At 45.8% G+C, this 22,675-nt stretch overlaps 1 long non-coding RNA gene across 1 annotated transcript; it reads right to left on the reverse strand.

Annotated features, from left to right (window-relative positions):
• Positions 1 to 2,146: 2,146 nt before the first annotated feature.
• Positions 2,147 to 3,683, reverse strand: LOC115658071. Its single transcript, XR_004002146.1, has 3 exons — positions 3,597 to 3,683; positions 2,842 to 2,902; positions 2,147 to 2,178 (listed from the first exon to the last, which is right to left on the reverse strand). It is a non-coding gene; the product is annotated as an uncharacterized LOC115658071 (long non-coding RNA).
• Between the last annotated feature and the right edge of the window lie 18,992 nt (positions 3,684 to 22,675).

The raw sequence follows: 22,675 nt of genomic DNA on the forward strand, positions 1-22,675 counted from the left end.
CTCTCTGGACTGTCATGATACCTTTTAAAGAGTTGCAGGGCTTCTTTCATGGTATGCACAAAGACAACCTTTCTTCCTTTTCCTGAATGGAACAAGCTCCCCTCTGTTGATCATAGAAGATGGAGCACAGAAGATGATTAAAGTTTATCTGGGCCCTGTGACAGAGCAATTGTTGGGCCCCTACCCACCCTGTCCACTGGCTACACCACCTATGGCCTTATCTCTTTCGTCCTCTTCCCCAGGATCGCAGCCATGTTCCACCTGGGCTCCCCACCATTTTGCTGGCCCCACAACTCCTTGGCTCATTTCCCACCCACCCTGCTGTCCCACACAGCACCAGGACTGGAGAAGCCCTGTCCCTGTGTCACGGCTGTACCAGGGAGTGAGAGCTCCTCCAGTCCCAGGGCCGTGGTGGAGTTCTGGATCCTGTGGTTCTTTAGGGGACTAGGAACAGGGTGCTGTGGAGTCTCCTGCCCCACCAGGCACGTCTCCTGGAGATGGGGTCAGGCATAGGGGCTTCCTCTGCTGCCAGGGCTGGGGTGTGGGAAAAGTGTTTAACTTAAGCTATAAGTGGTTACTGGCAAAACCATTAATTAATTAAAAGGCATATGCCTATCAAAGACATCTATATACAGTCTGGTTCATAATGCCTTGAGTACAAGGGGGAAATTTCAGTGTATAGCAGGGCTGCCCAGAGGGGGGGGCAAGTGGGGCAATTTGCCCTGGGCCCCACACGGGCCCCCACGAGAGTTTTTCAGGGCCCCTGAAGCGGGGTCCTTCACTTGCTCCTTGTGCCCTGGAAAACTCTCGAGGGGTCCGGGCCCCGAGAGCTTCTTCCACTCTTGGTCTTCGCCAGTGGGGGGGTCCTTCCTCCAGGGCAGAAGGACACCTCACAGCTGAATTACTGCTGAAGCAGGGCCCCCCTGCCACCAGAGACCACAGGCCCCAGAATCCTCTGGGCGGCCCTGGTGTATAGTTAGAAGTTTTTGCTCATTGAACATATAGTGATTGTTGGTGGTGCTTGCAGCAGACCGGATAACATAATTAAGGAATGAAACAAAGTCATCAGTCTTTTTTTTTTATAAAATTTAGACTCATATCTCATGCAACTGCACAGCACACTCCTTTTGTTGCACCATTGGCATAGACAGATTTTCTGGAAAATTTTTATAAAAATAGAGATCCAAATTCCAGTCCCATTGAAGGTAAGGTTAACACTCCAAATAATCCCAGTGTTGGGACATCATGACCATCATTTACAGGCTGAAGTTTCCTGTGTTATGTGTCAGTACTATCTTAAAACAAATAATCCTTACCTTCCAATGAAAAGTTCACAGCATATCGACACAGGTTCAGTCTGCCTGTTTTATTCATTCCTTCAGGATATGTGCTACTCCTTATGTATGCTAAAACATTTGCAATTTTTTCTTCAAAAGATTTCCCTGAGAATTGTTTACAAGAGAAAACAGTTACTTAAGTGCAAACATGGCATATCAATGCATATAAGACTCAAAGTTGAGTTAGAAGGTAAGCGATGTACATTGCAAACCCATAAGCAGGGTAAACCTAAAGAAACAATACATCACTCATAGGCCAGTGACATGACAGACATAAATAAATTGCAGGCATGTGCATAATTCTGAAATATTTGTGGCTTGCAAATTTTGGCTGTATTTGCTCAATGAAGAGTGACTGTTATCAGAGATAAGGAGATCACTACAAGATTGTAACAGTGTATAGACATAGTGACTCAGGACAGTAAATGTAACAGCAAAAAAATGTCAATTAAAAAAACAAGCAGAGTTGCTTGAAGATAATGGGTTTTTAAAAAATATGTAATATTTAATAATATATGGGGATATACTTATGTCACAGAACTAGGTCATTGAGTCCAGTCCCCTGCCTTCACTATCAGGACCAAGTACTGTCCCTGGCAGTTTTTTTTGGCCTTGCTTTTTTTTTTTTTTTTTTTTTTTGCCATGATCCATAAATGGTTCCCTTAAGGATTAGGCTCACAACCCTGGCTTTAGCAGCTCAATGCTCAAACCACTGAGCTAGCCCTCCCCTCCATGGGAACACATGGAAAAATTCTACTTAATTGCCATTATGTGTATTGAGGTAATTTTTTGCTTGGTGCAACTTTTTGGGAGAAAATAGTTGTCTGGAAATCTGAAGAATCTGAAATAGAGAAACCTCTATAACATACACATATCAGTATAACCTCATTCTCAGCAATGTCTTTAATCAATCATTTTAATGTAACTAAACTGATCAATCCTAACATAATGTTACTTGATTATCTAAGAAATGAGATCCCATCATCTAAATTGTTTTACACACAGCAAAATTACTTATATATCAGCCTAAGAAAATGAAAAAAACACACCACACAGATAAACAATATAGAAACTGGGAGCAATAAAGAAATCACCATGATTACAGGCATGCAAACCATTTAAGAAATGATTATACAGTTATTGTAAAGATTCTTTATTATTCAGGCAGTTAGCCAGGAACTTTTAGTATTTCTGTACTTTTACCAGATTTGCCCATTACTTGGGGTATGCTCATTTATTGGGGTTACTTGTCTGGGTTTCCCCCCTGATAATTCTACTCTTCTGGAGGGGGATGGTTGTGTAACTCTATCAATGTACTGGTTGTATGCCCAATGGAATGAGTCAAACAGCACTTTCAAGCTGACACCTTTATTTGTCCCAGATGTAGCATGTCCCTATCCCCATCTTTACATTACAAGGAGAGCCTAAACAAAGAAAGTTACATTTTTACAGTTTAATACCTGAGTTAGAAAAGGAAACAGAGAGAGAAAATGAGGAAACTCACCCACTCCAGGAAGCTTGAACTCCTGAGTCTTCACTGATGATCTTAGCTCACAGTCTTGAATCTGTCAGGAATAGAAGTGGTTACCTAAGGAAGTGGTGGAATCTCTATCCTTAGAGGGTTTTTAAGATCATGCTTGACAAAGCCCTGGCTGGGATGATGCAGTTGGGGATTGGTCCTGCTGTGAGCAGGGGATTGGACTAGATACCTCCTGAGGTCCCTTCCAACCTGATATTCTATGATTCTATTCTCTGATTCTAACTCAGGCAGAATTTGGGTCTATGCATGCATAAGAATTCTTACTTAAGAGTGAGCAAATGGTTTTGTAGAGAAAATGTGCAGTAGGTTGAATTGGTTGAAGGGAGAACAGTAGATTTGTTTATGGGTAAACCGATGACTGCAGGAATTTCTTTAGGCTAGATAATAGGAGCTGATCACTTCTTACTATGGGTGATGTTCCTTCAGGGGGCTGACAATGAAATTTGTCTGCTTCAGTATTTTGGATATCAATCAGATATCAATCAGAGTTTCACCACTAGAATTTGTCTAAATGGTAAGGTGGGTTGTAGGTATGCAGGTATGTCTCACACCTCCATTGACTGCTCCATGCAAGTTTTTTGTCTGATCACTTTTGGTTTGGGGGAACAGACAGGATACTGTGCCTTAATTACCAAAGAAGATAGGTATTATCTGTGACTGCTGAGTTCTTAACAGGATATTGATCATAAAATATTTAACCATATGTTGTGACTACTTACATTAAAGAAATCCATTCCATCTTAGTTTAGGAGAGAGAACAGTGATTGACCAATAATAATCTGGTGTTGCAGATCCCCCTAGTACAATTATTTTTTCTTCTCCACTGTCAGTGCAGCTTTTATTTTGGTGAGTTTTGCACAAAGATGCAGAAATGTGGACCATCCAAAAGTTCTGCAGCCACTGGTCATCAGCCCAAGCCTTCATTGTTGCAGAAGATTTTTGCCCTTGGGAAGGTTCTAAGATGACACCATATAATAAACTTACTGAATATTTGTGAATCAGTTTCTACACACAAGCAATGACGTGTGAAAATAGGACTGTAAGAGCTGAGTTCACAGGCAAGATAAATGCAGCAAAAGGCAATTCTAAAATTTGTAAACTGTTGTGAGACTTCACATAGACAAATAGTTATGAGAGAGTCTTTTAAATACTGAAAATGTGTGATGCAGAGTTTGATGGAATGTAGGGAAATTATTTCACTGCATCAAGTCTCCTGTAGAAAGAAAGTAGCACTGGGGCAGCAGATTTTAATATTTTTTGGTGGGATCCAGAAAAGGTCCAAGGGCGTTTTGCTATGGGAGGGGGCTTGAGGTCAGTACTGAGTTTACAATGGTGCCAATGGTGCCATGGCAACAGGCCCATCCTGCATCACGTTGCAGACACAGTGCTCAGAATTAAGCGATGTTCTCAGGACTATTGTACTCTATACTAGTTTTCAATTGCCTGATAAATGTTTCAGCCATGCCACCTTTTCACTCAGCTATATCCTGATTAGTGGTGACTGGGATGGGGGACACGGGCAGGGAGTGTACTAGATGCCAATTTGAGGTGAATATTCTCATGTCCAGACTATACTGGGTTTATGGTGCTTTGTGCGGTGGACAGGAGCAAAGTGGCTGGTGAATAACCAAGAATCTGGTTAATAATTGTTCTCTAAATTCAGCTTTCTTCTTTCTCTCTCTGTGAATTATCACTAATTCAAAATAGTACTGTTCAAATTGACTGGATAATGGTAATAGCATAATCTCTTCTTATAACATTGTAAACCCTACTACCAAATTTTTATATTAAACACTTACTATACATAATACAATAAATCCAACAGAAACAAAACATAAGAAAAGCTTTTTTTCTGCATCTTATTTAAACTTTACCAGTTATTTCTTGCTTCAGAATGCCTCATGCGTCACCCATATTGTTTACAATAGGATTCAACATGTGGCTTGGAAGCTGACTCTTTGCTGATTCCTGAAGAGCTGGGAGCTCACTATTCATCCCAGATAGATACTATATGCAGAAGCACAACTCTGTATATATCAGGGGGAGGGGAATTATTTATCTTTGTGCACATGTAATGGTGTTTGGTGTTTGTAAGACAAGGTATAATAATGAACTGTGTAAAAGAGAAGTTGGGAGGCTCCAGGAAGGTGTGTAAAGTGCTGGGATGTCAGGATCCCGGAGGCGCTCTCACCCCCACACTAGGGCGGTGTTCAGGGCTGGCTTTAGGAAGTGCAGGGCCCAATTTGAACATTTTTGGTGGGGCTCCGGCAGAGATGACTAAAAAAAAAAAAGTGTAAAAAAAAGCCATTCATTTCTTAGCGACCGTTTCCCTATAACAAGTTCTGATTTAAGAGATGTGCCACAGTATGTATTTTTTGTACCAATAAGGTTACCATAGGTCCGTATTTTCCTGGATGGCGATTTAAGACCCAAAAAGCCTGACATATCTGGGAAAATACAGATTTATGTTAACCCTACCTAAAGTTCTTTTTTAAACAGATGGGTCTGAACTAGAAATGAGCTCTGTTTCACATGTGTGGGTCCTCGCCACTCTCTGGGGCTGTGCTAGGGTGACCAGATGTCCTGATTTTATAGGGACAGTCCCAATTTTCCAATCTTTTTCTTATATAGGATCCTATTACCCTCCACCCCATCCCGATTTCTCATACTTGCTGTCTGGTTACCCTAGGGTGTACACAGGTGTGGGTCCCAGCTGCTCCCTGCCCCCTCATTGAAGCAGGTGTGCAGGGTTACTACTCTGGGAACTGCAGGGCAGCAGTGGACATGGGGCTGGCTGGAGGCAGGGCAGGGTCTGACTGGAGGAAGGGTCTGGCTGCAGGCAGGGCAAGGGGTGTGGAGATGGCTGGAGATAGGTATGTGTGGGGTGGGGTGGGCTGGCTGGCTTCAGGCAGGGCCACAGGGGGCTGAGGCATGGGTTGGCAGGGCTGGAGACAGAGGAGTGCAGGACTGGCTGGCTTCAGGCAAGGGTGTGTGGCAGGGGTTGGCTGGAGACAGGGCAGGGGGTGGTTGGCTGGAGATAGGGCAGGGGATGCAGGGCTGGCTCCAGCCCCTGCTGGGAGCCCCAAGCCCCTTAAATTGCCCCCTGGGGAAGCCGGGCCACCCCAGTACAGCGCACTCACTCTTGCCGGTACACCGAACCGGGGCAGGGCCTGATTCAGGGGAATTGGTTGAATTGGCCTAAAGCCAGCCATGCCAGTATATCCAGGATATTACTCGCACACTTTTCCCCCATTGATACCTAGTAGTTGCACTGTCATCTCCCATAGCTACTTATGTTGCAGCATTTTTGTTAAAACTAAATTGGGAAGAAAGATGACTGATTCAGAACCTGTTTAATGGTTACATTATTGCTAAAGGGTGTGGTGGGGTGTAAACTTGGAGAGAGGAAGGTTTCTGTGATGTCGCAAACTGTACTACAGTCATACAGTATCTCAAATGCCAAGCTGCATTTCAGTGATCTGAGGTCTGAAGAACAGTGTGGAACTAGCTATTTTATGGGATGTCTGCATTTCATCCTGTAGTAACATAACTGGTGATAGGAAAGCAGGGAGAGAGATGTGTGTGTGTGTGTGTGTGTGTGTGTGTGTGTGTGTGTGTGTGTGTGTGTGTGTGTGTGTGTGTGTGTGTGCTTGGTAAGGCTGGTGGCCACGGGGCCAATGGGTGTGGGGGCGCTGGGTGGGATCTCAGGAGTCATGTCTCAGGGATCTGCCCTGCTCCCCAGCAATGCTCCAGCTCTGAGCTGTCTCCACTGCCTGGGACCTGTGGGTCCCCACCTGCCTCCCCGGGGGAAGAGCCACCTGAGATTGGTGCAGAGGCTGGGCCAGTCTCGGCCAGTCACAGGGGACAGTAGGGGGTGGGGAGAGGCTGAACTGGGTCCTGAGGGAGCGTGGCCTGGGTAGGCTGTGCTCCAGCACGGCTGATTGCACCACTCCCAAGGGGCCAGAGTTTTCCTGCCCCAGGACCAGCTCTGGCTGCACTGCCAGCTCAATCTGGCAGACACAGTCACCTCCCATCAGGGCTAGCTATTGTGGCTGGGGGTTAGGGTGTGGCCAGTGATGAGCTGCCAAAATCTTAACAACCAGTTCACTATAAAAAGTTCTGATTTAAGGGTGGGGAGATGGGGCTGGGGGAGACATACCCATGGGGCCGGGGGTCCCTCCAGGGCCCGGGCCAGTTGCCCCACTTGCCCCCACCCCTCTCCTCTGGCCAGCCCTGGAGCTTGCAGCAGGACACACACACCCCCGCCACCTTGCCAGGCCTCTCAAAAAGCGGCAGCAGGATGACACTCTCAAGCTCAGCTGAGCTGCCAAGCTGATGTCGGTGGCTGAACACGTTGCAGCGGGAGTAAACGGGGCAAGGGCCAGGGGAGCCTCAGCCTCCCCAGCTGGGAATCCTGGGAGCAACAGGATGGTCCAGCCAGGGCCGGCGCTTCCATTTAGGTGGCCTAGGCAATCGTCTAGGGCGCCAGGATTACTGGGGGGCGGCATTTTTCCGGGGGTGGGGTGGCAGGCGGCTCCGGTGGACCTGCAGCAGACATTCCTGCGGACAGTCAGCTGCTCCCGAGGCTCCGGTGGACCTCCCGCAGGCACGCCTGCGGCAGCTCCAGCAGAGCCGCGGATCAGTGTGCAGGGTGGCGAAATGGCCGTGCGCCTAGGGCGCTAAAAACACTAGCGCCGGTCCTGGGTCCAGCCTGCGGACTGGAGTTCTTTGCCCACCTCCTTGCCCTTTAACAACCGGTTCTCCACGGAGGTCTAATTTTAGCAACCGATTCTTGGAGCTGTGGGAACCAGCTTCAGCTCACCACTGGATGTGGGAGGGTAGGTCTCTAGTGGGTCTGGGGGGATGCTGGGCAGTGGGGGCGTGGGGAGATCTGTGTGTGTTGGGGCATTGGGAAGTGTGGGGTGTCTGTGTGGGGCACTGTGCAGTTGTGGTGGTGGGGCAGTGAGGGGATATGTGGGGAGGCTCAGTTGTGGAAGGGCTGTGGAGGGTCTTCAGCTAGGGGGTGACTGGGCAGTAAGAGGATCTGTTGGGGGGTTCTGAGTGGGTGGGGAAGTGGTATGGGAGGGCACTGGGCACGGGGGGTTGTGGGGGTCTCTGGGTGGTGTGGCACTGGGCATAGGTAGTCAGAGGGGTGCTGGGCAGGAGTGTGGAGAGTCTCTGGGTGGTGTGGCACTGGGCGTTGGGAGTCAGAGGGGTGCTGGGCAGGGGTGTGGGGGGGGGGTCGCTGGATGATGTGGCACTGGGCATAGGTAGTCAGAGGGGTGCTAGGCAGGGGTGTGTGTGTGTGGGTCTCTGAGTGGTGTGGCACTGGGCGTAGGTAGTCAGAGGGGTGCTGGGCAGGAGTGAGGGGGTCTCTGGGTGGTGTGGCACTGGGCGTAGGGAGCCAGAGGGGTGCTGGGCAGGGGTGTGTGTGTGTGGGTCTCTGGATGATGTGGCACTGGGCATAGGTAGTCAGAGGGGTGCTAGGCAGGGGTGTGTGTGTGTGGGTCTCTGGGTGGTGTGGCACTGGGCATAGGTAGTCAGAGGGGTGCTGGGCAGGTGTGTGTGGGGTCTCTGGGTGGTGTGGCACTGGGCGTAGGGAGTCAGAGGGGTGCTGGGCAGGAGTGTGTGGAGGGGTCTCTGGGTGGTGTGGCACTGGGCGTAGGGAGTCAGAGGGGTGCTGGGCAGGGTGTGGAGGGGTCTCTGGGTGGTGTGGCACTGGGCGTAGGGAGTCAGAGGGGTGCTGGGCAGGGGGGTAGCATGGTGCAGCAAGGGCTGAAGGGGAAGAAGCAGGATGGCAGCACAGGGCTGGGCTGGACAGTGCCCGTCTGGTAGCTCCCGGGTTGTAAACAGTGCCCTTGTACTGGGCTGGGTGTTTGAGTAAGGGGTGCAGGCTCTGACCTGGGGTATAGCAGGGGGTGCAGACATGTGGGCTCTGGGAGGGAGTTAGCAACTCAGCACATTGTATAAGAGAAAGAAGCTGCAGTGATTTCATATACACATAGAAACTGACAGAAGACACTTTTACAAAGTCAAAACGTGAGAGGCAGAGTTTGAGGGAGGGAGGGAGGGGGTGTCTTTATAATATTTCACTGCATTCAGCCTCCTGGCTGGAGCAATAAGAGCCCTGCAACACTTGTGTGAGACAGAGAGGAGCTGCGGTGTCTGAGCTTTGACAATATAGGAATTGGGAGGTCTGTGCCTTTAAGACCCAGCCCCAGGAACCCGCCCCCTGCTCCGGGGCTGACATGCAGCGTCCTGGGAACAGAACGAAAACAGCCTGTGCCCCCCCCCCCCAACCCGCGACACCCCCAGATTTGCTAGCACAGCGGATGGCTCATCCACAGGGGTCGCTGTTCCCCCCTCTTCCCCTCCCTAAACGGGGGGTTTGTCCCCGCACAGGGTCTGGCAGCATCTCCCCTCCCGGGCTTAACCCCAGCTACCACCCCCCCACACCCCCGATTTTCCCCCTTCAGCCCCTCTCCTGCTGCTACCAACAGCAGTTTGATCCCCCGGCCAGTAAATTTTTGCCCCTGCTCAGACCCTGGCAGCCCCCCCGCTGCGATTTGCCCCCCCCCCTTAGTGCTTTTAAACTCCCCCAAAGAGGAGGCAGCAAATCCTAAGCAGAAGTGAGGGCAGAGAGAGGGCAGCGGCGACCGCAAAGGTTACTGGGCATGCTCAGTGCAGCCAAAGTGGGGAATCTGGAGCGGTCACTGTTTCTGTCATTACTCCGAATGGAGCCGGGCCGGCAGGTTGGCATGGCAGCAGGGAGGGGGCTTTGGGCCCCTCCCCCGTGCCTGGCACCGACAGGCTCCCAGTCGTGGCGAATGCCACCGTGTTGTTCCCTGTGCAGGGAAGTGACTGGAACAGCGCTGAGCAGGGTCCAGTGATTTCCCTACACCCCCCTAAGGGGAGTGTACACCCCCCTGAATTTCCCCAACCCTCCCGCCCCGTTTTGTGAACTAGTTACATGCCAAACCGGGTGGCTGAACTTTGTGACTTTGTCCTCACCCACAACTATTTCACATTTGGGGGCAATATACACCTTCAAGTCAGCCGCACTGCTATGGTTACCCTCATGGCCCACAGTATGCCAACATTTTTATGGCTGACTTAGAACAACGCTTCCTTAGCTCTCGTCCCCTAATGCCCCTACTCTACACTGATGACATCTTCTTTCATCTGGACCATGGAAAAGAAACCCTGGAGGAATTCCACCATGATTTCAACAATTTCCATCCGAGCATCAACCTCAGCCTAGACCAATCCACACAAGCAATCCATTTCCTTGACACTACTGTGCTGATAAGTGATGGTCACATAAACACCACCCTATACTGGAAACCTACTGACTGTTGTACTTACCTACATGCCTCCAGCTTCCATCCAGGACACACCACACAATCCATTGTCTACAGCCAAGCTCTAAGATACTACCTCATTTGCTCCAATCCCTCAGACAGAGACAAACACCTATCAAGCATTCTTAAAACTACAGTACCCACCCACTGAACTGAAAAAACAGATTGATAGAGCCAGAAGAGTACCCAGAAGTCACTTACTACAAGACAGGCCCAGCATAGAAAATAACAGAACGCCACTAGCCATTATCTTCAGCCCCCAAATAAAACCTCTCCAGTGCATCATCAAAGATAGACTCTAGGACTGGAAAGGACTTTGAGAGGTCATCGAGTCCAGTCCCCTGCCCTCATGGCAGGACCAAATACTGTCTAGACCATCCCTGATAGACCTTTATCTAACCTACTCTTAAATATCTCCAGAGATGGAGATTCCACAACCTCCCTAGGCAATTTATTCCAGTGTTAAACTACCCTGACAGTTAGGAACTTTTTCCTAATGTCCAACCTAAATCTCCCTTGCTGCAGTTTAAGCCCATTGCGTCTTGTTCTATCATTAGAGGCTAAGGTGAACAAGTTTTCTCCCTCTTCCTGATGACACCCTTCTAGATACCTGAAAACTGCTATCGTGTCCCCTCTCAGTCTTCTCTTTTGCAAACTAAATAAACTCAATTCTTTCAGCCTTCCTTCGTAGGTCATGTTCTCAAGACCTTTAATCATTCTTGTTGCTCTTCTCTGGACCCTCTCCAATTTCTCCACATCTTTCTTGAAATGTGGTGCCCAGAACTGGACACAATATTCCAGTTGAGGCCTAACCAGCGCAGAGTAGAGCGGAAGAATGACTTCTCGTGTCTTGTTTACAACACACCAGTTAATGCATCCCAGAATCACGTTTGCTTTTTTTGCAACAGTATCACACTGTTGACTCATATTTAGCTTGTGGTCCACTATGACCCCTATATCTCTTTCTGCCATACTCCTTCCTAGACAGTCTCTTCCCATTCTGTATGTGTGAAACTGATTGTTCCTTCCTAAGTGGAGCACTTTGCATTTGTCTTTGTTAAACTTCATCCAGTTTACCTCAGACCATTTCTCCAATTTGTCCAGATCATTTTGAATTTTGACCCTGTCCTCCAAAGCAGTTGCAATCTCTCCCAGTTTGGTATCGTCTGCAAACTTAATAAGCGTACTTTCTATGCCAACATCTAAGTCGTTGATGAAGATATTGAACAGAGCCGGTCCCAAAACAGACCCCTGCAAAACCCCACTTGTTATAACCTTCCAGCAGGATTGGGAGCAATTAATAACTACTCTGAGTATGGTTATCCAGCCAGTTTTGCACCCACCTTATTATAGCCCCATCTAAATTGTATTTGCCTAGTTTATCGATAAGGATATCATGCGAGACCGTATCAAATGCCTTACTAAAGTCTAGGTATACCACATCCACTGCTTCTCCCTTATCCACAAGACTCGTTATCCTATCAAAGAAAGCTATCAGATTGGTTTGACATGATTTGTTCTTTACAAATCCATGCTGGCTATTTCCTATCGCCTTACCACCTTCCAAGTGTTTGCAGATGATTTCTTTAATTATTTGCTCCATTATCTTCGCTGGCACAGAAGTTAAACTAACTGGTCTGTAGTTTCCTGGGTTTTTTTTATTTCCCTTTTTATAGATGGGCACTATATTTGCCCCCTTCCAGTCTTCTGGAATCTCTCCCGTCTCCCATGACTTTCCAAAGATAATAGCTAGAGGCTCAGATACCTCCTCTATTAACTCCTTGAGTATTCTAGGATGCATTTCATCAGGCCCTGGTGACTTGCAGGCATCTAACTTTTCTAAGTGATTTTTAACTTGCTCTTTTTTTATTTTATCTTCTAAACCTACCCCCTTCCCATAAGCATTCACTATGTTAGATATTCCTTCAGACTTCTCAGTGAAGACCGAAAGAAAGAAGTCATTAAGCATCTCTGCCATTTCCAAGTTTCCTGTTACTGTTTCTCCTTCCTCACTGAGCAGTGGGCCTACCCTGTCCTTGGTCTTCTTCTTGCTTCTAATGTATTGATAAAAAGTCTTCTTGTTTCCCTTTATTCCCATAACTAGTTTGAGCTCATTTTGTGCCTTTGTCTTTCTAATCTTGACCTAGTTTCCATTTTTTATATGACTCCTTTTTATTTTGTAGGTCATGCAAGATCTTGTGTTTAAGCCAAGGTGGTCTGCCACATTTTCTATCTTTCCTACCCATCGGAATAGCTTGCTTTTGGGCCCTTAATAGTATCCCTTTGAAAAACTGCCAACTCTCCTCATTGTTTTTCCCCTCAGTCTTGATTCCCATGGGACCTTACCTATCAGCTCTCTGAGCTTACCAAAATTCGCCTTCCTGAAATCCACTGTCTCTATTTTGCTGTACTCCCTTCTACCCTTCCTTAGAATTGCAGACTCTATGATTTCATGATCACTTTCACCCAAGCTTCCTTCTACTTTCAAATTCTCATCCAGTTCCTCGCTATTTGTTAAAATCAAATCTAGATCAGCTTCCACCCAGTAACTTTTACAAGCTTGTGAAATAAAAAGTTGTTTACAGTGCAGTCCAAGAACTTATTTTATAGTCTGTGCCCTGCTGTGTTATTTTTCCAACATATATCTGGATAGTTGAAGTCCCCCATCACCGCCAAATCTTGGGCTTTGGATGATTTTGTTGTTTAAAAAAAGCCTCATCCACCTCATCCACTGGTTAGGTGGCCTGTAGTAGATTCCTAGCACGACATCACCCTTGTTTTTTACCCCTTTTATCCTAAACCACAACCTATCCTGAAAGATGACATCTCACTCTCACAGATATTGGGAGACAGACCTGTCCTCACTTACAGACAGCCCCCACAACCTGAAGCAAATACTCACCAGCAACCACACACCACACAACAAAAACACTAACCCAGGAACCTATCCTTGCAACAAAGCCCGATGCCAACTCTGTCCACATATCTATTCAAGGGACTCCATCATAGGACCTAATCACATCAGCCACACCATCAGGGGCTCGTTCACCTGCACATCTACCAATGTAATATATGCCATCGTGTGCCAGCATTGTCCCTCTGCCATGTACATTGGCCAAACCGGATAGTCTCTATGCAAAAGAATAAATGGGATGCAAATCAGATGTCAGGAATTATAACATTCAAACACCAGTAGGAGAACACTTCAACCTCTCTGGCCATTCAGTAACAGATTTAAAGGTGGCAATTTTGCAACAGAAAAGCTTCAAAAACAAACGCCAATGAGAAACAGCTGAACTTGAATTAATATGCAAACTAGATACAATCGATTTAGGCTTAAATAGAGACTGGGAATGGCTGAGCCATTATACCCATTGACTCTATTTCCCCACGTTAAGTATCCTCACCTTCTTGTCAAACTATCTTAAATGGGTCATCTTGATTATCACTACAAAAGTTTTTTTTCTCCTGCTGAGAATAGCTCATCTTAATTAATTAGCCTCTTAGAGTTGGTTAGGCAACTTCCACCTTTTCATGTTCTTTGTATGTAGATATATATCTCCTCACTATATGTTCCATTCTACACATCCGATGATGTGGGCTGTAGCCCACAAAAGCTTATGCTCAAATAAATGTGCTAGTCTCTAAGGTGCCACAAGTACTCCTGTTCTTTTTGTGGATACAGACTAACACGGCTGCTACTCTGGAACATGCCAATTTAGTGACTGTTTGGAAATTTGAATTGAAATTGAAACATTAATACACACTTTAAAAGCATATACAGTGTATGATAAAATACATAGATCTGAAAAAGTATAATAGATTTCAAAAGTATGAACATAGACTAGCTTCATTATACAGCTGATTTTTATGACAATGTCACTGCATTCATTTCAGTAATGTTGGCCAACCTAATAATTTCAAATGATGATTTGTAAGCAAAGTCTAAATGAGCTCTCCCTGACAGCTAGTGATGAGCTGGAGGCTGAGGGAAAGGCTTCAGGATCAGAGTGTATTTACATTCACATCTAATCTACCTAGGTATCCAGCAAACAGAGCTGTGTTCTCAAGTGATAGATTTTGGCTGGGGTTGGGTTACAAATCACTTGAATGCAGGGGTGTGGGAAATGAAATGTTGTTCTTATTGTGTGAGTAAAGGTCAGTAGAACTGTACTTAGCCTGTGCTGATTGACCTCTATCGTTTTAGTAGTCTCTTTTGTAAGCTGAAAATTCCCAGTCATTTTAATTTCTCTTCCTGTTTCATACCCTTAATCATTTTAGTTGCCCATCTCTGTACCTTTTCCATTTCCAATGTATCTCTTTTGGGATGGGGTGACTAGATCTGCACACAGTATACAAGGTGTACACATACCATGGATTTATATAGAGGCAATATGATATTTTCTGTCTTATTATCTATCCCTTTCTTAATGATTCCCAACATTCTGTTTGCTTTTTTGGCTGCCGCTGCACATTGAGTGGATGTTTTCAGAGAACTGTCCACGATTCCAAGATCTCTTTCTTGAGCGATAACAGCTAATTCAGACTCCTTCATTTTGTATATATAGTTGAGATTGTTTTCCAGTGTGCATTACTTTACATTTATCAACATTGAATTTCATCTGCCATTTTGTTGTCCAGTTACCCAGTTTTGAGAGATCCCTTTGTAGCTCTTCGCAGTCTGCCTGGGATTTAACTATCTTGAGTAGTTTTGTATCATCTGAAAATTTCGTCACCTCACTGTTTACCCATTTTTTCAGATCATTTATGAGTATGTTGAATAGGACTGGTCCCAGTACCGACCCCTCTGGGATACCACTATTTATCTCTCTCCATTCTGAAAACAGATAATTTATTCCTACTCTTTGTTTCCTATATTTTAACCAGTTACTGATCCATGAGAGGACTTCCCTTTTATCCCATGATGGCTTACTTTTCAAAAATCAATTTAAATTAAATACATTTTAAAAAAATTATATATTTTTTAGAAATCTGGACCTATTATGTGTAACTTGCATTATCCTTATGTTAAATTTGCATTATCCTAACAAAACATTTACTTTATTCATATCTCTTTTATATATCTCATTGGCCCTGACACCCCCCATGTAAATTCGAACACACCCCCCCCCCAATTTCAATTCCTGGGGAAACTACTGGCAAGGTCTCTTCCCCCTCCACCCCAGGCACAGATGTGGAGTTCACATGTCACATACAAACAGGCACACCCTCCCAGCCTCCAGCCACTTCCCTGCCCCCTCCCTGCCTGCTTGTAACCACCAGAGGAAAGAGAACTTGGCTGCAAGTGTGGAGTCACCACCACACAGCGAGGCAGCGACCGAGAATGGAGAACTGCAGGGCTTAGAAGGCAGCTACTTCTGTCATATCACAAGGATGCCCAAGATGGGTCCTGGAACCCCCTAGGCAGACAGACAATCCTTGGTAACTCGGTATTAAGAAGAATGGACAGAGAATTCAGCAAGAGACATAAGGACAGCAGCAGGATGTGCTGTTCCCTGGAGTAAAGACACAAGAGGTCACTGCAAGATTGGGTGGGTTTCTGCAAGTGGCTGGCAAGTCTCCACCAGGGTGATGGACATTGGAACCAGCAAGAGGGCATCACAGGGAACTCCACAGATATCAAAGAATTCAGGAATCTCAAGGGAGAGCTGAAGAAGAGGAAAGTCCAAGTGATCTTTGTCATTCTTGTGATCCCAGGAGCAGAAGGCAGAACATGCTGGAGGTGAACCACTTACTATGAGGCTGGTGTGAAGGTGAAAGTTCTGGTTTTGTGGAACACTGGGGCATATTCCAGTGAGATGGGGCTGAACGAACAGGACTGTCTGCATCTCTGGGGATGGGAGTAACCTGGCTGGAGACTAGCTGGAGAAACTAGGAGAGTGTTAAACTAACAATGTAATAGAAGAAAGCTAAGGGGACAAAAGCAGAACAAATGGAACTCAAACTCAGGGTGTTGTGAACACACTGAACATCATTTAATTGCTTATATACAGTGATAAGAGTCTAGGTAACAGGAAAGAATAATTAGAATTTATCATTGCTGAGGGAAAATGGCTATAATTGGCATTATTGAAAAGCCAGGATTGGAATGACCACGGAATCTAAGTAAAGGACACGATGTATTGTTCCTTAAGCACCGATCTGTAATGTGTGGGCCAGAAATTTTGTTATCATGGATGACTCCAATCTGAGTGACGTGCTGGAGGTCTCACGGCCAGTAGTAAAACATCATTGGAGTTTCTAAAAATTAGAGATGATTTTCTAATACCAAACTCATTGCACCCAGCATGGGGTAACTCCATAGGATCTCACTATGAGAGATAAGCATGAATTGATCACTGAGCTGAAAGTTGATGCTTACTTAGGAACCACTGATCATGACATGATTAGATTTGTTATGTGAAAATAGAGGACAGTCCTAACCACTATAAGCACTTGGTGCTTATTAAGGACTAATTTCCCAATGCTGATGAAAATTTGAAGCAAAATTGATTGAGAGGAAATATTTAGACAGAAAAATAAGAATGAAAATTGGGAGGGCAAATTGTTTAAGAGGGGCTTATTAAATGGCCAAAAAGACATAATTTCATAATCACGAAAGAAGATGACCTTTTGTTTAAAAGCCTCTCCTGGTTAGGGGGTGGAAATGAAGGCAGCAATTAGGAATATAAAACTATATTCAATAACAACAAAAAGTAGATGGCAATCAACATAAGCTGAAAGTTATGCAGTCTAGAAAATTGATAAGGGAAGCTACAAATATCAGGGAAAAATCCATGGCTGTCAGAGTTAAGGACAATAAGAAGGATTTTCAAAAGAATATCAAGAACAAAAGAAACCCTAGAAATGGTATGGGCCAATTATGGTAAAATTGTTACAAATAATTTTGTTTATTATTATTGTTATTATCATAGTGACTAGGAGTCCTGGTCATGGGTCAGGATGCCTTTGTGCTAGGGCCTGTAGAAATGATGCAGAAAAGGCAGAAGTGTTCAATAAATATTTCTGTGCGCATTTGGAAAGAAGGAGGACAATATACCCATATCACATGAGGATGATGATGTACTTTCCAGTCCATTAGTAACTAAGGAGGATATTAAACAATATCTGCTAGGGATAAACAGTTCTCACAGGATTGCCTGAGGAGACCTCTTGCCGCTGGTGTTAATTTTTAATAAAACTTAGAATACAGGGGAAATTCCAGACAGCTGGGAAAGTGCTTACACTGTGTCAATATTTAAAAAGGAGCATGCAGGAGGACCCAGGTAACTATAGGACAGTTAGACTGACATCAGCCCCAGGCAAAATAATGGCAGAGCTGATATGGGATCCAATCAATAAAGAATTAGAGGGTGTGACTGTAATTAATGCGATTTAGCATGGTTTCATGGAGAATACATCTTGTCAAACAAACCTGATTTCATTCTGTGATGCGATAAGAAGTATGGATGACAGAGGTAACCCAGTAGATGTAATGTACTTAGACTTTTGCAAGGCATTTGACTTAGTACTGCATAACATTTTGATTAAAAAACTAGCAATAAAACACATGTAAAATTCATTAAGAGCTGGCTAATGGACAGATATCAAAAAGGAGCTGTCAATGAGGAATCATCATCAAATGTGGGTGCTTCTAGGGGATTTGCAGAGAGAGGTATAGGCCCAAGACTATTCTGAAAGTAAATGTACAATCTCTGCTAATAACATTTGTGACTGACACAGAGAGTGGTGGAGTCATAGAATATCAGGGTTGGAAGGGACCTCATCTAGTCCAACCCCCTGCTCAAAGCAGGACCAATTCCCAGATAGATTTTTATCCCAAATGGTCCCCTCAAGAATGGAACTTACAACACTGGGTTTAGCAAGCTAATGCTCAAACCACTGAGCTATCCCTCTCCCTGTGGGGTAGCAAATAATCATGAGGACATGACAGTTGCGCAGAGCATTCTGGGCAGGGGTGGCTCCAGGCACCAGCACAGCAAGCACGTGCCTGGGGCGGCAAGCCGCGGGAGCGGGGGGGGAGGAGAGGGTGTGCCTGCTGGTTGCTGTGAGGGGGTCAGTCAGGCCGCCTTCGGTGGCATGCCTGCTGGAGGTCCACTGGTCCCATGACTTCAGCAGCAATTGAGCGCAGACAGACCTCCCGCAGGCATGCCACCAAAGGCTGCCTGACTGCTGTGATTGGGGCGGCAGAATACATAGAATGCATCTGACAAAGTGGGTATTCACCCATGAAAGCTCATGCTCCAATATATCTGTTAATCTATAAGGTGCCACAGGATTCTTTGCTGCTTTTACAGATCCAGGCTAACATGGCTACCCCTCTGATAATAGAATACATAGAGTTGCCCCTGGTTCTGGGTAACTTGGGCCTATTCAAACATAATGTCTCTTAATACAGCCAAATGCAAGGTCAAACCTCCAAGACTAAAGAATACCATTCCTACAGGATGAGTTGCTGTGTGCTGGAAAGCAGTGACTCTGAAAAGGATTTAGGGGTCATACAGGACAAGCAACTGAACTTGAGTTCCCAGCGTGAAGCTGTGGCACAGAATCCTAAAGTGATCTTGGGATATACAAATAGGGGAGTAGGATCAGGAGGTGATTTTACCTCTATATGTGGCACTGGCATGACTGAAACTGGAATGCTGTGCCTAGTACTGGTGTGCAGAGAAGAGCCCCAAAAATGATTCAAGGGTTGGAGAAAATGCTGGACAGTGGGAGACTTAAAGGCTCACTCTATTAGCAATTTAAAAAGATCAAGATCACTTGACTATGGTGTATAAATAACTTTGTCAGGAGACTAGATTACATGCTAAAGGGGTCTTTAGGCAAGTGGGAAAAGGCAGAACAAGAACTAATGGCTAAACGTTAAAGCCAGACAAATTCAAATTAGAAAAAAGACACTACTTTGTAACAGTGACAGTGAGTAGCATTGCAACAAACTCCTCAGGGAAGTGGTGTGTGCTCCAGCTCCTGCTGTCTTCAGAGCCAGCTGGAGGCTTTTCTTTAGAATCATAGACTATCAGGGTTGGAAGGGGACCTCAGGAGGTCATCTAGTCCAACCCCCTGCTCAAAGCAGGACCAATCCCCAACTAAATCATCCCAGCCAGGGCTTTGTCAAGGATTTAAGATCTCCTTTACCCAAACACAAGTTATGAGGAGCCTTACAGGAACAACTGGGTTCAATTCTCTGGCCTGTGTGATGCTGGAGGTCAAACTAGATGATCGAATGGTCCTTTTGGCCTTGAAATCCATTAATCTACATCCAGAGCCAGCCATGTACCCTATGCAGCTATTCACATGCATTGCCATACATTTACTGTGTATACCCACTTAAATACATGGCCATACATGCACCCTGCATACCCATTCACACACAGGGCTCCCTCATACACTAACACACTTACAGCAACATCCAACCCCATCCACATTAAGTAGCACAGAAATATTCAGTCATTCAACACCCACCCCAGCCCCACATAAACAATACAAACACCCATTCACGTGCACAGCTCCACATTCATCTAGGGGCACATACAGACCCACTCTTACATGCAAGCAGCCCCTCCCCCCCACTCCTGTGGTGACTCCCAGTACAGCAAGCACACACTGCTTATGGTGCCTGCCTACCATGTTCCTCAGATGCACCGTTTGGGAAACACACAGAGCAAGAAAAGCACCAGTAAATGAAAGTTTAATCCTGCCTCATCATGTTCTCTGCTCCACAGGCTAGGGTGTGGGGGGAAGAGGTGTTCTCAAACCTGGACAGAATGGGTAGGAGAACCCTGGCATGCATGGTCTTAGCTGTCTACACCCACACATACAAAGCAATCTGTGTATGGTTATTGGGAATAGAGCCCAGCTGAGAAGGAGCAGGCAGGATAAACACTGTCAGGGATGGTCTGATCATAGAATATCGGGGTTGGAAGGGACCTCATCTAGTCCAACCCCCTGCTCAAAGAGGGACCAATCCCCAGACAGATTTTTGCCCCAGATCGCCCCCTCAAGGATTGAACTCCCAACCACTGATCTATCCCTTAGTGCTGCCATGAGTGTAGGGGACTGGACTAGATGACTTCTCGAGATCTCATCCAGTCTTATGATTCTATATATACCCATTCACTCCCATACACACACAGGGTCAGGAACCTGTAGAATATACTCTCATTCATGGAGATTAATTATATATATATATGTGTGTACACACACACGAACGATAGGTCTGTCTTGTCTATTTAGATCCAGATCCCAGTGTCCCATTCCCCCTGCTGGGCTGTTCAGGTGCTATGAAGCTCAGAGAATAGCAATGGGAAGCTGGAATCTCAGGTTGGACTCAGTTTGCATCTGCAAAAATAAAGCCCAATGCCCCACCAATACCTATCTGTCCTTCAGCTCCATGAGAGGCTACGTCATGTCATCAATCACACTCAGGATGTGACAGCTCAGTCCCACTAGATAAAGTGAAGCCAGTGGCCCTTTCTGCATAAGCCCTGATGCTGGAGGAACTCAGGGTCACCTCCCCTGCTCTCTCCCAGCTGGGCCTATTCTCATATGGAGCATGGCACAGGGTTGGGCTGGGGGTGTGCTGAGAATGCTCTGCCTGGCCTGCTGCTGGCAAACTGGGCCCTTCCAAGCAGAACAAGCAGCCAAGTGGTTTTTATCTTATTTCCCATTGGAAAGCAGTTCCTGTAACCGGGGGAAATGGCCTGAGTCAGTCATGCAGGACGAACAGGGGAGAGAGACGGGCTGATTTACTGCCCCTGGCTAGGGCTGTGCGCTGCTCAGGTCACTTGCTCGGGGATGCCTTATGTATACAGCCTGGTATGGTGCCCTCCACCCACAGGGAGCATCATGGACAGAGGCAATTTCCAGGCAGAAGTCCTGGGAGGCTGCTGCCACCTAGGGGAGTGAGTTAATATGACACTGTGCTGGATCTGCGGGTAGAACAGGTTCGGGTGGCAACCGGGAGGATTTGTTACTGGGCGGCTGCTTTCAGGTGGAGGGGGCTTACTGAGGGTGGCCAGTGTGTTCCCCTTTCTTTTCTGTCTCTATTGTTCTTCACTCCCTTTAAGAAATCCCTCAAAGCCCATCAGCTCGCCAGTGCAATCCCACATACATTGCTCCCTTGATATCTCCTGAGGACTTCCCTTCACCCTGCATTATGTGAGAGACTCCTGAATTTGATGGGATGATCCTGGAGCCTCCAGGGCATGGCAAGTGGCATAGAATATCTGCAGGGTGGGAATGATGGGAGTGCGACTAAGTCCCCCATTGGGACTGGGCATAGCAGGAATGTTTAGAATGTTTTCCCCAGGAATTGGTATTAGGGAGGGTGTTGAAATATTTGGGGATGGGGGTTGAAGGCTGACAAGGGTTGAGACCGTGAGGGTGAAGGTGAGCTGTATGGCACCATAGTATAAACTGAAAAATGTTTCATGACCATTTTATTAGATTTAACTCATGCTTTAAAATCATCGCAAAAATTAAAGTTGGCTACTCAGCCCTACTATGAAGCACTACATCTACATCTGTCTTGGTTTCTAGTTGTAATTTTGCACTCTTTAGTGTCTTCGTGTGTGTCCATTACTTCCAGTCCTTTATGATATGCTCATGATCAGGCAGAAGTCGACTTCTTTCAGAACACAAAATTCTATTCAATGAGGAAAAAGTATGCTCAGCTGTAGCTTTTGTGACTTGGAGTAGCAAGAGATTAATTCCTACTTCTTTCATCCCAGAAAACATAGCACAAAGATTGGGTCAAACCCCTAGTGTTGAGAAAGAAGTTGAAGTTAAATCTTCATTTGTTCATGGTATGATATTCCATTCTGTGTTGAAATTTCTCTTTTCTGTCCTGATCACATAGCAGCCCTATTGCTGGTTCAGCCTCACTCCACCGAACTGTAGGTGTTTTATGAGACAGGCATCTGTAAAAGCTAAGTGGAGGTTGAATAGAATCCAGAAATCACTATTGTAGATTTGTAAAAATCAAGTCTGGGTACTTTTTCAGCTGGCTTAACAAGCACTTCTTGTCCTCTTTACTTAAGGAGTCAATATAAGTATCTTCATTAGTCAACTTCTGGACAGAAGTCCTTGCTTCTTCCAGTACATTTTCAATGGATAGCTCTCTGATTGATCCAAGGGTAGCTTCTACTGCTGGACAAAGATCTACTACTGTTGATGCCCGAATTACATTGTTTAATGACTCAAGTGGTTTCAACAGTAGAATTACAAGAGAGAGAATGGCGAAAGTCTTCTCTGAACGTAGTAACAAAAGTAATCCACCAGCCTCACTACTTAGATCTGTCCTATCTTGGTGGATACTTTCCAAAGCCAGTAATAATGGTTGCAGTAATTTTAAGACAACAGCCAAGAATTGCTCATGAGAAAACCAGCAAGTTTTTCCAGGTTGGACTAAT

This window comes from Gopherus evgoodei, chromosome 9 (assembly GCF_007399415.2).
Source record: "Gopherus evgoodei ecotype Sinaloan lineage chromosome 9, rGopEvg1_v1.p, whole genome shotgun sequence".
Taxonomy (NCBI): Eukaryota; Metazoa; Chordata; order Testudines; family Testudinidae; genus Gopherus; species Gopherus evgoodei.